Genomic DNA, 12,633 nt, shown 5'->3' with positions numbered 1-12,633 from the left:
CTTATGGGTATGTATAATGGTGTCAATAATATTATTATTAAATTTAATAATAACCTTATTATTAAATTACTCTGGATTGAAGAAAGTTGTTGGAAGTTTTTTCATTTGGTTATACTATAAATTAAAGATACCAAGAAATTATATACTTGGCTTAATCCTTTATCCAAGTGTAAGTAAACAAAGTTTGTGCCTGAAGTATTTTCAGGACTGGGGCAACTCGTATATAGAAGCCGAAGACTGGTCTGGGTAGTGACCCTTCCCATAATGCATAGCATTATACATACCCATAAGGATATGTGCTTTGCATTATGGGATACTAAGGAAAGTGATGTGAAGTCTTCATCTTCTGTATACGAGTTGCCTCAGTCCATAAAATACTTCAGGCGCAAACTTTGTTTGCTTACACTTGGATAAAGGATTAAACAAGTATATAATTTCTTGGTATCTTTAATTTATAGTATAACCAAGTGAAAAAACTTCCAATAATAAGCAAAAAAGAGGCAAGAACAGATTTTAATTAACATTTGAATAACAGAACTTGGATGCCTCCTTTTTTACAGTATTATTTGGAATGTATGAATCAAAGAATGTTGAATAACCAACAAAAATGAATCTAAATAGAAAACAAGTTTATTTTAAATAGGTTACATATTTGCAGCTGACCAAGTAATATTTGGAGTAACTGAAGAAGTCTACAGTGAAGCTGTAGACTTCTTCAGTTACTCCAAATTTTAATTAATAATTAATTTAATTAATTACTATAAATTTTAATTAATAATAGAGCAATATATGTCGATTTACCCAGGGGGGGAAAATGAAAACTACCGCATTCAAAGGAAAAATGCATATTAGAACTAAAATCTAAAATAGTTATAGACAGCAAAATAATTAAACGTCAATAAGATTAATTAATTGGCCTATAAATTATATTGTAACTTATTACAATGAAGATTTAGACATTTCTGGTAAAATTAACAACCTCTCAAATAAGTGGAATAATAATTCACTGTCCTACACACATTGTTTCCTTTGCAAGAAAATGTATTTCCGAATGAGTTTTTCATGATTTCAAATATGTTTTTAAAATTTTTCTGTTATGGAGAAAAACGATAGGCTCTATATGAGCTATTGTTGCCTATTGTGACAGAATTACATTTTGCTGTTATTGCATCAACCGTGTTTTGTTAACAAGAGTTGACGCTGTACATGTGTAACCAGTGGTGAGCTATAAGGGGCTCGTGTGAGCCCTTTGTTAAATTTTTCTCAAATTTGCAAGCCCCTTGTTCTTCTTGTTTGATAATTTTGTAGAACTAGAAAATACCACTGCGGCATGTATACATGCTACTATAATTGCTACTTTAAATTCATATGGATTTTCTGATAACTATTTAAAAAATCATCTCATTGCATTTTGTTCTGATGGAGCTAGTGTAATGTTAGGAAACAAATCAGGTGTTGCAATCAAACTTCTAGAAAGATTTCCCAACATTGTGATTTGGCATTGTGTAGCTCATCGTTTGCAATTAGCATTAGACAATTCGATAAAAAAACATTAAAGAAATAAATCATTTTGAAATATTTATGGATAAACTATATGCTTTTTATCATCCATCACGAAAAAATCAACGAATACAATTGCAAAAGGACTTGGTATCGATATTTTGAAGATCGGCAGTGTGTTTGGACCACGATGGACAGCTTGCAGTTTGCGAACGGCTCTTGCTGTGTGGAGAAATTACCCAGCTTTATGGAAGTATTTTGCATTAAACGATTAATATAAGGGTTTTTAAACCCACTTCTCAATTTGGAATTTTTAAAAGATCTAGCATTAATGATTGATATCCTACAGGAATTAACATATCTGTCAGAAACTCTACAAAGTCACAATGTAAGTATATTTTTTTTTTTTTTTTTGCTGGATGATGTGAGCCCTTTGTTAAAATTTCCATAGCTCACCACTGCGTGTAACTATTGCATAAAATGATGCAACACAATACATTGTTTCCACATTAGCCTATACAGCAATACCTCGATTAATGCGCCTAATGCTTGCTTTAAAACAGGTGCATTTATCGAAAACACACTAATCGAATATAATAACCTATGGAAAAAAGTATAATTAGTTCCTCAGATTTCTTTTTTGACTCTTAATTTTTTTTATAAAAGAATTAAGGTGCATCTCAGGGCCTAGTTAAAGGAAAACCATGAAGCTGAAGAACAATAAAACATATTCATAATATAAATTTATTATTCTGCTTCTCAACAAAGAATTAAGTTAACGTAGTTTGGCAGGCATTCTGTTTCTTTTTTTCATACAGCTGACGGTATGGCCTTATTGCCACTTCTGCAAATTTTACTGTTTTTTTCTCTTCACCAGGGTCAGTCTCTCAGCATTGTTGCTTAAAAACTTTGATTGTATGAAAACTATTTTCAAATTGTTTCTGTGAAACCTCTTTGGGCTTGTCAGTGATTAAATTTTCATATTCTTCAGGATCTTCCTGCTGTGTATCTAAATTTAGTAGGTCGGAATCACCCAATTTCTCAGAATGAGATTTAATTAATTAGATTAATTTGAAAAGCCTCTAAAATCATTTGCACATTGTGGAAGAATGTGCTTCCAAACGGCTCGCATATTGCTAACAGTAATTTCATTCGACTTTATAATAAGGCTGAGATTTCTCTGATTTGGCTAGAAAAGTCTTGGAAGGCATTTTGCTTCCGAAAAAAGGCCAGTTCTATCAACATTAAATATTTGTTGATCACAATAGTCCCCTTCTTATACAATTTTCTTCAAAATCTCTCGATATCTCCTTATCTGCACTTGCAGCTTTGCCTGTGATTAGAGCATTATGTAGGCTATTTCTCTTTTTGAAACGCTCAAATCACCCACCACTAACATGGAATTCTTCTTTTCCATCATTGATAGCCCTTTCTTTCCAGGTTACAAAGAGACGATGCTTTCAATTTAATGAGGCCAATGTTTAGCGGGATGATCTGTTTTTGGTTGCAATCTTTGATCCATGTAAAAAGAAGTCTTTCTAATTCAATCATTATAATACTTTGATTTCGAGTGCATGCATGATGAACTTGAAGCAGCCTTACCTTTCTCTGTATTCAGCAGTTGATTCACCCATTTTTGTGTTCTTGTCCTATCTTTGCTCTGGACTCGCCTTGTTCATTTTCTTTATTATTTCAACTTTTTCTTCCAGTCAGATTACTTTTCAAATCATTTTCACACTTCTATTTTTTGCTCACTAATTCTTTTACTCATGATTAAAGGTTAGGAAAATAATTTAAAATAAAAAAGTAAGGAAAATAATTGCACGAGATATGATCAGCAAAATGCTATGTAAAGCAGATAACATAAATTTTGGCGGTAAATTTGGAACATAATGTACATGGAAATAGTGTAGTATGCCATTAAAAATAACTTTGTAAAATGTTTCAAATCGGGAACTAAATTATTTCATCCTGGCGAGTGATTTTTTAAAATAGTTAACCATAAAAAATGTATAGATTGAAAATTTTTAAAATTGGAAACATTTCTTTTTAAGATGTATATAGGCACACTAATCGAATTTGGGTATCGAAAAAAATGACGCGCTAATCGAAGGATTGCTGTACAGTCCATTCAGTGTGTGATTCTCAGATATAGCTTGTGTCAATTCTCTGTGTGTCAGAAAAATGCCTTGTGTGTCAATTCTCCTAATTTGTTTTGCTATGTGTGTGAGAGGGGATATAATAGAAACTTATAAGTTACTAAAGGGATTCTATAAGATTGACACAAAATTTTTTTTTAAATACATGGTGATTAGCAGGAAAACAAGGGAGGTTACACCTGGAAGTTGTCTAAGAGTGTGGTTACTAAAGGTGTGTGCAGACTAGTTTCGTTACTTGCAGAGTGGTGAATGATTGGAATGGATTGCCAAGGGTGGTTTTGAGCATCCCAACAGTGAATAAGTTTAAGGAAATGTATTATCTGTATTGTGTTAATGGATAGTGTGAGTCTCCTGCAATGAGACTTTTGACTCCATGGAGTACCATATAAAAGGCAGTAATAATAAATAAAACATTAACACCATCAGTAGATGCAAAACTACATATACACATGAAGAGAACAACATGTTATACAAAGCTAGATAAATAAATGAAGACGTATTGAAAGAACTAAGCCAAATGCTAATAATGGAAACAATAGAAAAGTACAGAACTAAATGGAAAGAACATCTAGAATGAATGAAATGCAAGAGAAAGATGATGAATTACAAACCAGAGGGTTGAAGAAGCAGATGCAGACTGATGGAAATGCTGAGCCAAGACTGAAGCTGCCTGGCCTGGATTTGTGAAAGAAAGAAGACCAACCTAGGATGTTGCTTTTATTTAAGCATCCCATATCATTGTCAGCTGCTTTCTCAGTATGCTGAGAGCTTTTTGAAATTATTTTCCTCTGACAAATTTTGTTTGCTTACACTAAAGTAAAATATGGATGAAAATAAGTATGTAATATCTTGTCCATAAAATATTGTCCACTGCAAAACTTGCAGAAAATGTCATTACATGCTGCTGCTGCTGTCATTAAGCTACATGGATGGTCTGAAAAGTTCTCGGCCTAACAATAAAAAAACAAATTTATAATTTCAAAATTATTTTTATTTTTCAACATAATCTCCCTTAAGACTAATACATTTATTCCAGCGATGCTCCAGTACCATTATCTCATCCCATGGTAGTTCTCAGTAAGATCTGCAAATACTCCTCTACAGCTGCAATCACCTCTTGATTCGAAGAAAAACACTGACCAGCGAGGAAGATTTTTAGTTTTGGGAAGAGATAGAAGTCAGAAGGAGCCAAATCTGGGGAATAGGGTGGATGTTTCAACAGTTCATAGTGCAGATTCCTTAATTTTCCCATTGGCAAAACACCTTTGTGGGCAGGTGCATTGTCCTGATGAAAGATGATTTTTTTCTTCTGCAAACTGGGTCTTTTCTCACGAATTTTTTCATTTAGTCTGGTTGAAAGATGGGAATAATATTCCCCGGTTATTGTTTTACCCTTTTCAAGATAATTAATAAACAAAATTTCTTTAGCATCCCAAAACACCGATGCCATGACCTTGTCTTCTTTGGTGCTGAACAGATGACTTCTGTCCACTGTTTTGACTGTTTGGATTCTGATGTGTAATGGTGAATCCAAGTCTCATCCATAGTAATAAACCGACACACAAAATCAGTTTTATTCTTGTTAAACGCTCCAAGCACTGTTCAGAGATTTTCATGCGAGTGCGTTTTTGATCTCCTGTGAGCAAGCGTGATTTTGACACCCATCTTGCGCAAAGCTTTTTCATTTGCAATTCTTCATGCAAAATTTATCTTACACATTCTTTTGAAATGCCTATAGTCTCACAATTTCATGCACTTCGATTTGCTGGTCATCCGATACCATATCGTGTGGTGATCAATGATTTCTAGTGTTGTTACATTTTTTGGACGTCCTTCACGTGGATCATCTTCAAGGCTGGTGTGGCCACGTTTAAACTTGGCAGTCCATTTCTTAATTGTCGAAAACGAAAGAGAAGAGTGCCCATAAACTTTTATGAATTTCTTTTGGTGTTAAACCTTCTTTTACAAAGAATTTTATAACCGCACAATACTCAATTTTATCCCTTTCAAGGGATACAGACAACACTTACTTCATACAGCTGTATAAAACAAACTACTTGATAGAATGACTGGCAATTTCACATGAATGCTTATGACAGATGTACCAACTTAGAAAACAAAAAACAAATCTTGCCGATAGTGTTGCCATTTATGGTCGAGGCTGAGAACTTTTTAGACCACCCACGTAATTCGCTCATTCAAACTTAATTAAGTTTTCCACTCTATATTGTTAATTTGCTATATTTCATCTAAAAAAAAGAATAATGTACAAAAGAACAAATCATCCAATAAAATTAACACATTGAACATTGTGCATTTAATATAATTTCTTTTAGGTATTATTTCTGGAAAAATTCCCATGTTACTCCTCTAAGAAAATATTATTTTTATTGCTATTTAGCATATTTTTGTTTAGGAGTGCCTCTTTTTATAATGTCGTTAGCTTTTTACTCAAATTTTAGGGCATTACTAATGTTTTATATAGACAGATATATAAAGAATATATAGGATATACAAAAGTATGTACGAATTATTCCTACTATTCTATTGACAGCAGTTATCCATAGAACATATTCAAGCATTGTTCAAAAAATGTCCAAACATTTGCTATAAGGACTTTATTCCACATTTTACAACATTTTAAGCATTGTCTCCTTCAAAGTAGTCCCCTCTACTGGCAATACACAATTTTTGAACATTCCTCATACATCACTATCAGTAAATGTGTTTTGATATTAATATTGAATCCTGTCTAGAATGCAAAGAACCAGTATCAAGGCCTTTTAAGTGAAGATGAGTTAGATGACCTTGTATGGTGGTAGTCCCTCAAAAACTCAGGTTTTTCATCCTGCAAAAAAAATTAAACTGGCCAAAAGAATACACAATTTACAGACATAGCAGACAATATAGTTAGAAATAACCAACCTATCCTAAGCAGTAACTGGGTTTCTAAGAAGCCAGGTTGTGACAAGCAATTGAGCCTAACATGAAAGCGAAAACAGGATGGGAATGGAAATATCATATCATTTGACTTTAAAATCTATATCACTGCTCTTTAGATAGAGAAAGCAAGACTGTCTCTTGAAGGAAGCTGAACATATGGTAGGGAAGTGACGCATATTAACACTATTCAGCAAATTTCCAAAAAGACTGGAACTGCTCTTTAGATAGAGAAAGCAAGACTGTCTCTTGAAGGAAGCTGAACACTTGGTAGGGAAGTGACGTATATTAACACTATTCAGCAAATTTCCAAAAAGACTGGAAATTTGCTGAAATCACTGTCTGAAAAGACAAATATGTGAGCAATTTGTGAGAAATGAACACAAACAATATAACATGGTATGTACAGTATGTTCCAATATTGTAGCAAGGAAAATGCTTGGACTGTTAAAAAAAAGTATGCAAATGATCCAAGACAGTTAAAAAGTGTGTTTTAGAATCATAACACTATACAGGCATTCTTGTTTGGTGTTGTCATTCATTATATACTGTTTTTGCATTTATGCATTACAGGCAGTTTATTTATGTTATTTGTAGCACATAATTTTGTACAATGTTGAAACATTTTTCAACTAAAAATCCTATGATTTAAACCAAATCTTGATTCACTCATTGCATGTTTGTAAATTGTATTAAATTTTGTGATTTTACTGAATTACTGAAGGTGATTAGCTAATTGCATATAAAGGTGACAGGTTCCTCTCTAGAAGGAGGTTTTTCATCCCACAAGACAGACAAACTGGCTGAAGAAAAGAATATTCAGAGTTACTAGACAGGAATGTACTAGCCACGTATCATTACTTCTGCTATAATTCTTACTAAATGGAATGATATGTTTTGCTGGGAGTGCCACTTCCCTTACAATCAAGTTGATTGGCCCTGTTGGTCCACGAGTCCTTATTCAGTATATTCGGACCACCCACCATATATATATATACAGGAATACCTTGTATAGTGCGGTTTTGAACAACGTGGGTTTTGGTCTAACGCGGTTTTTATTATTACACTTATCATTATTACACTAACATTGTCAACACTGACCGGCGACTCCTGGGCACTGCAAGTGACAGTCGAGAGCCACATTTATGCAGTAGTTATTCGAGTTGGCTCTCACATAGACACGTTCTTTCCCGTGGCATTTTATTATTTATGTTAATATTAGTATTTAATATTTTTTTATTATTTAAATATGAGTGAAAAGAGACAAAACAAAGAAGGCACTGTTGGAGTAACAAAAAAATGCAAGTGGTTGACATTAGAGAAGAAACTTGAAGTTACAAAATGTCACGAGAATGGCGCTTCGTTTGCTAAAATAGCACATGAGAATTCAATGAATGAGTCATCTGTATGAACAATTATTCAGAGCAAAGAAAAGATTAAACAACATGGAATGAGCACCGCTTTTTATATGTCAAAAGTGATCACGAGAAATCGATCTTCTACAATGGAAAATATGGAATGCTTTCTAATGATCTGGATTGAAGATTGTAATCAGAAAAAGATTCCTTTGAGTCAAATGATAATCCAGGCAAAAGCAACAAGTCTATATGACAAAATAAAAGAAAATGAAAGCGAAAATGAAGGAGGTACAACCAGTGAAACCTTTATAGCAAGTCGTGGGGGGGGGTTCTACAATTTCAAATAGTGTATGGGACTCCATAGCGCAAGTGCTGACACTAAAACTGCAGAATTATTTCCCAATGAATTGAAGGAGCTTATTGAGAAGGAAGGCTACATAGATGATCAAATTTTTAACACTGACGAGACTGGCTTGTTCTGGAAAAGAATGCCATTGCACCCATTTCTAGCAGAGAAGGAAAAAACATAAGCTGGGTATAAAGTGCCAAAAGACCAATTGACACTTTTACTAGGAGGTAATGCATCAGGTGATTTAAAATTGAAGCTACTGTTAGTGTACAGAGTGGAAAACCCAAGAGCTCTTAAAGGCTTTACAAAGAACATTTACCTGTTCATTCCCATTCGAATAAAAAAGCGTGGGTGACTCGTTCAATTTTCGAAGACTAGTTTAAAACTTGTTTTTGCCCTGAAGTTAAAAGCTATTGTAAAAAGAATGATATTCCTTTCAAAATTTTGCTTTTATTAGACAATGCAGGCCATCCAACTCTATTGACTGACTTAGATGAAAGTGTCAAGATTAATTTTTTCCCTCCAAACACAACATCAATTCTGCAGCTGATAGATCAAGGCGTTATCTCCACTTTCAAGGCATACTATTTAAGACGAACTTTTGCTCAAGCTATTAAAACTGCAGCAGAAGAAGATTCTTGGACTTTGAGTGAATTTTGGAAGAAATTTAACATAAAAGATGCCATTCAAAATATTTATGAATCTTGGCAAGAGGTGACTCAAAGCAACATGAGAGCCGTATGGCATAATATCTTGCTGCATTGTTCAAAGGACTTTGTTGCTTTTGCAACACAGAAAGAGGAAATCTCAACAGAAATTGTGCAGATGGGCAAAGATCTTGGTTTTACAAGTTTAGATTGTAACAATGTGAACAAATGTATTGATTCTCATTCAGATGATCTGGATGAGGAAACCCTTTTGGAGTTGGAACAACAACGAGCCTATGAAGCAGAAGAAGACGAAGATGTCCCCACTGATGTCATGGTTGAAGAATTTTCCTTTGCCGACCTTTCAACTTTTGTGAGAAAAATCGACGAGGCTTCCGACTTTCTCATAAATGCCGACCCGAATTTGGAAAGAAGCATCAAAGCGAGACAAAGTCTCAATAATTCCATCAAATGCTACAGAGATCTAGTACTTGAAGAGACAAAGAAGAAAGGATGGTTCAACAAACACTAAAAGACTACTTTAGTAAAAAAGTAAATTACTGTATGCTAAAATTGAAGCAATATTTGTTTTGTTTTCTACAACTTTTATATCAATTTAAAAGGATTTTATTTGTTATTTCGTTAATAAAAATAACAATTTTTTTTCATTTAAAATTTTTTTTATTATCCTAAATTTTTGTAATAAACAAATTAAATTGAAAACCTTTATAAATAGACTTTATAAATTAAAATTTGGAAAACAAGGATGGGATGCAGAATTTATGCTTGGTGAGAATATATTGTTGGAGGTAGAGGAAATAAGAGATCTGGGGGTGATAGTGGATAAGGATCTAAAATTTAGGGGACAGACACATCGCCAAAATTGTGAAGACAACACAAAGGCTTCTGAGAATGATGCGGAGGACACTGACGTGTAGAAGTAGGGAGATTCTTGTTCCGTTGTATAAGGCTTTGATTTGGCCACACATGGACTATTGTGCCCAGATTTGGTCACCGGGTTTTCAGAAGGATGAAGAGATGTTGGAAAGGGTCCAAAGGAGACTGACTAAGGTATTTTGTGACCTCTGGAATGTCGAGTATGAGGAAAGATTGAGAAGATGTAATTTGCTGAATCTGGTGGACAGGAGGAAGAGGGGAGATATGATAGAGACCTACAAGTTGGTAAGGGATTGTTATAGGATCAATGCTGGAGAAGTTTTACAGAGAATAGTGGGAGATCGGGGGAGAACCAGAGGTCATCCCTGGAAACTGTATAAAGAGGGTGTGAGTAGGGGAGTGAGAGGCAGGTTTTTTTTGTGCAGAATTGTGAACGATTGGAATGCCTTGCCTGAGAATGTGGTGTCTACAAAGAGTTTGAATGTGTTTAAAACACGGTATGATGAGCTGTGTACGTGTGTGATAAAAGGACCTCCCAGATGAGTCTTTGACTCCATGAGGTCTTGGGGTGGCAATAATAATAGACCTCGAACAACGCGGTTTTGCACAGCGCGGGCGCTTCTTGGAACCAATTAACTGCACTATACAAGGTATTCCTGTATATATATATATATATACACGCACGCACATTGTTTGGCTTCCCTATCTGCCACCCAGGGGACATGCTCTCTAGGGGTTACAGGGTCCCCCGAGAGGGGACCCTGTAGTTATTGACTGTAGTTATTGATATCATCTATAAATAAAATTTTTTTAAAATCGTTTTTATTTATATTTATAAAATAAATATGATATGGCAGGAATTCCGTTTTCTGTTTCCCTCCTTTCTTCACCATGTGGAAGTTATTTGACATATCCATAAAGGGTATGTCAAATAACTTAGACAATCAAATACAGTCAATAACTACAGGGTTCCCCAAGAGGGGACCCTGTAGTTATTGATATCATCTATAAATAAAATTTTTTTTAAATCATTTTTATTTATATTTATAAAATAAATATGATATGGCAGGAATTCTGTTTTCTGTTTCCCTCCTTTCTTCACCATGTGGTCTAAGTTATTTGACATACCCTTTATGGGTATGTCAAATATTTAGAAACCCAGACTTCCTCATTTCGGGACATACAGCTGTAAAAAATGGTGGTGCTACAGGTTGGCTGCTAGATAGTACATAGGCCTGAACCTGTCAGTAGCGAGTCTTGAAGGCTTACTGATCAGATGGTATGTAATCCCACTGCCACATACTCTATCAGCTGGTGCCTGGAGAGGGGTGTGGGAAAGTTTGAGTAATGGTAGGCACTGTCAGTCATGATATGGTATGGAGGTTGATTGCTTACTATATGGATGTCATGTCTGAGTATCTCCTCTTGCTACATATCCTTGCTCTCTCCTTTCATTAAATTCATCATTAATAATGAAACATTCAACAGACAGTGATAATGTTACAATTAAAGTGAACCTCTCTCAAAACAATCCGATATCCTAATCGACCACTCTCCAAGCAAAAAATCTAGTTCTAACACCCTTGCTAACTACACTCTTACTCATTTCCATGGATGGCTTCTAGTTCTTCCACTACCAAACCTCTTCTGAAAAATTTCCTCTATATTAATCTTGTAAAAGCCCTTCAGTAATTTGTATGTCTCAATCATGTCATCCCTTTTCTGCCTGTCAACCAATTTCTGTAATCCACAAATCTTCAACCTGTCCTCATAAGGCTCATTCTATAGGTGCTACCATCTCGGTCACTCGCCTCTGAATCACTGTGGTATACAGCTGGTAATCTTTTCACCCCAAAATGCATAACCTTACACTTTGCCACATTAAACCAACATCCATTCTCCTTTGCTCAGACTGTCAGTCTATCCAAATCATCCTGCAAAATTTTAACATCATTTATGTTAGCTATTGCTCTACCCAGTTTTACAACATCAGAAGACAACTGATGTTGCAAAACTGGTAAGGAAAGGATCTGACTTCCTCTCAGATCCTTTCCTATATCATTAATGTACAAATTAAATAGTAGCAGCCCAAGAACAGAGCCCTGTAGTATGCCACTTGTCATAGACTTTCTTCTGAACTATACTTGAATAAACTACTCTGTGATATCTCTCTATCAGCCAAACTCTTATCCACTTCACCAACTTTATATCCATCCCCAAACGCTGCATTTTATTGATTAGAATTCCATGCAGTATTATTCTGTCAAAATCTTTTACAAATTCCAGCAGAATCACTGTAAACCCATTACCTTTATCCAACTTAGCTGTCAGTGTATTATAAAATGTGAGCAAGCATATTACTGAAGCATGACCTTCCTTTCACAAAACCATGTCCCCCCTCCCATGCAGTATCTCATTTCCATCTATTCATTCCTGTATTTTGCCCTTGAAACCACTGATGAGTCAGTAATTTGCTATATATGATTGTTATATTTATTAATAATCCACCAAATTAGTTTGATTTATATTAAATTTTATTTTAATTAAAATATTTTGATATAGTAAACAGGTGTTTATTCAGCATCCCTGCTTCATTTTATGTGTCTGTATGGTGTGCATGTGCGCACGCACATGCACACCATACAACTTAGCTGTCAGTGTATTATAAAACGTGAGCAAGCAAATTACTGAGGCATGACCTTCCTTTCACAAAACACGCACACACATGGGAGAGGGAGAGATTTTTCTCCTTGTCAAGTAGTTTGCTATGAAATAGGGCTTAC

The 12,633-nt window shown here is 34.7% G+C and overlaps 1 protein-coding gene across 1 annotated transcript in view; it reads left to right on the top strand.

Moving 5' to 3' along the window:
* Nucleotides 1-12,633, top strand: part of LOC150106600 (uncharacterized) — a 468,912-nt gene that overhangs the window by 238,442 nt on the left and 217,837 nt on the right. The gene's annotated exons all lie outside the window — the stretch shown is intronic.

Source organism: Typopeltis vanoorti, chromosome 5, assembly GCF_054136105.1.
Source record: "Typopeltis vanoorti isolate ZY-2024b chromosome 5, IOZ_Tvanoo_1.0, whole genome shotgun sequence".
Classification (NCBI taxonomy): Eukaryota; Metazoa; Arthropoda; class Arachnida; order Uropygi; family Thelyphonidae; genus Typopeltis; species Typopeltis vanoorti.
Note: the sequence above shows the minus strand (reverse complement) of the source record. Positions and strands in the feature narration are given on the sequence as shown.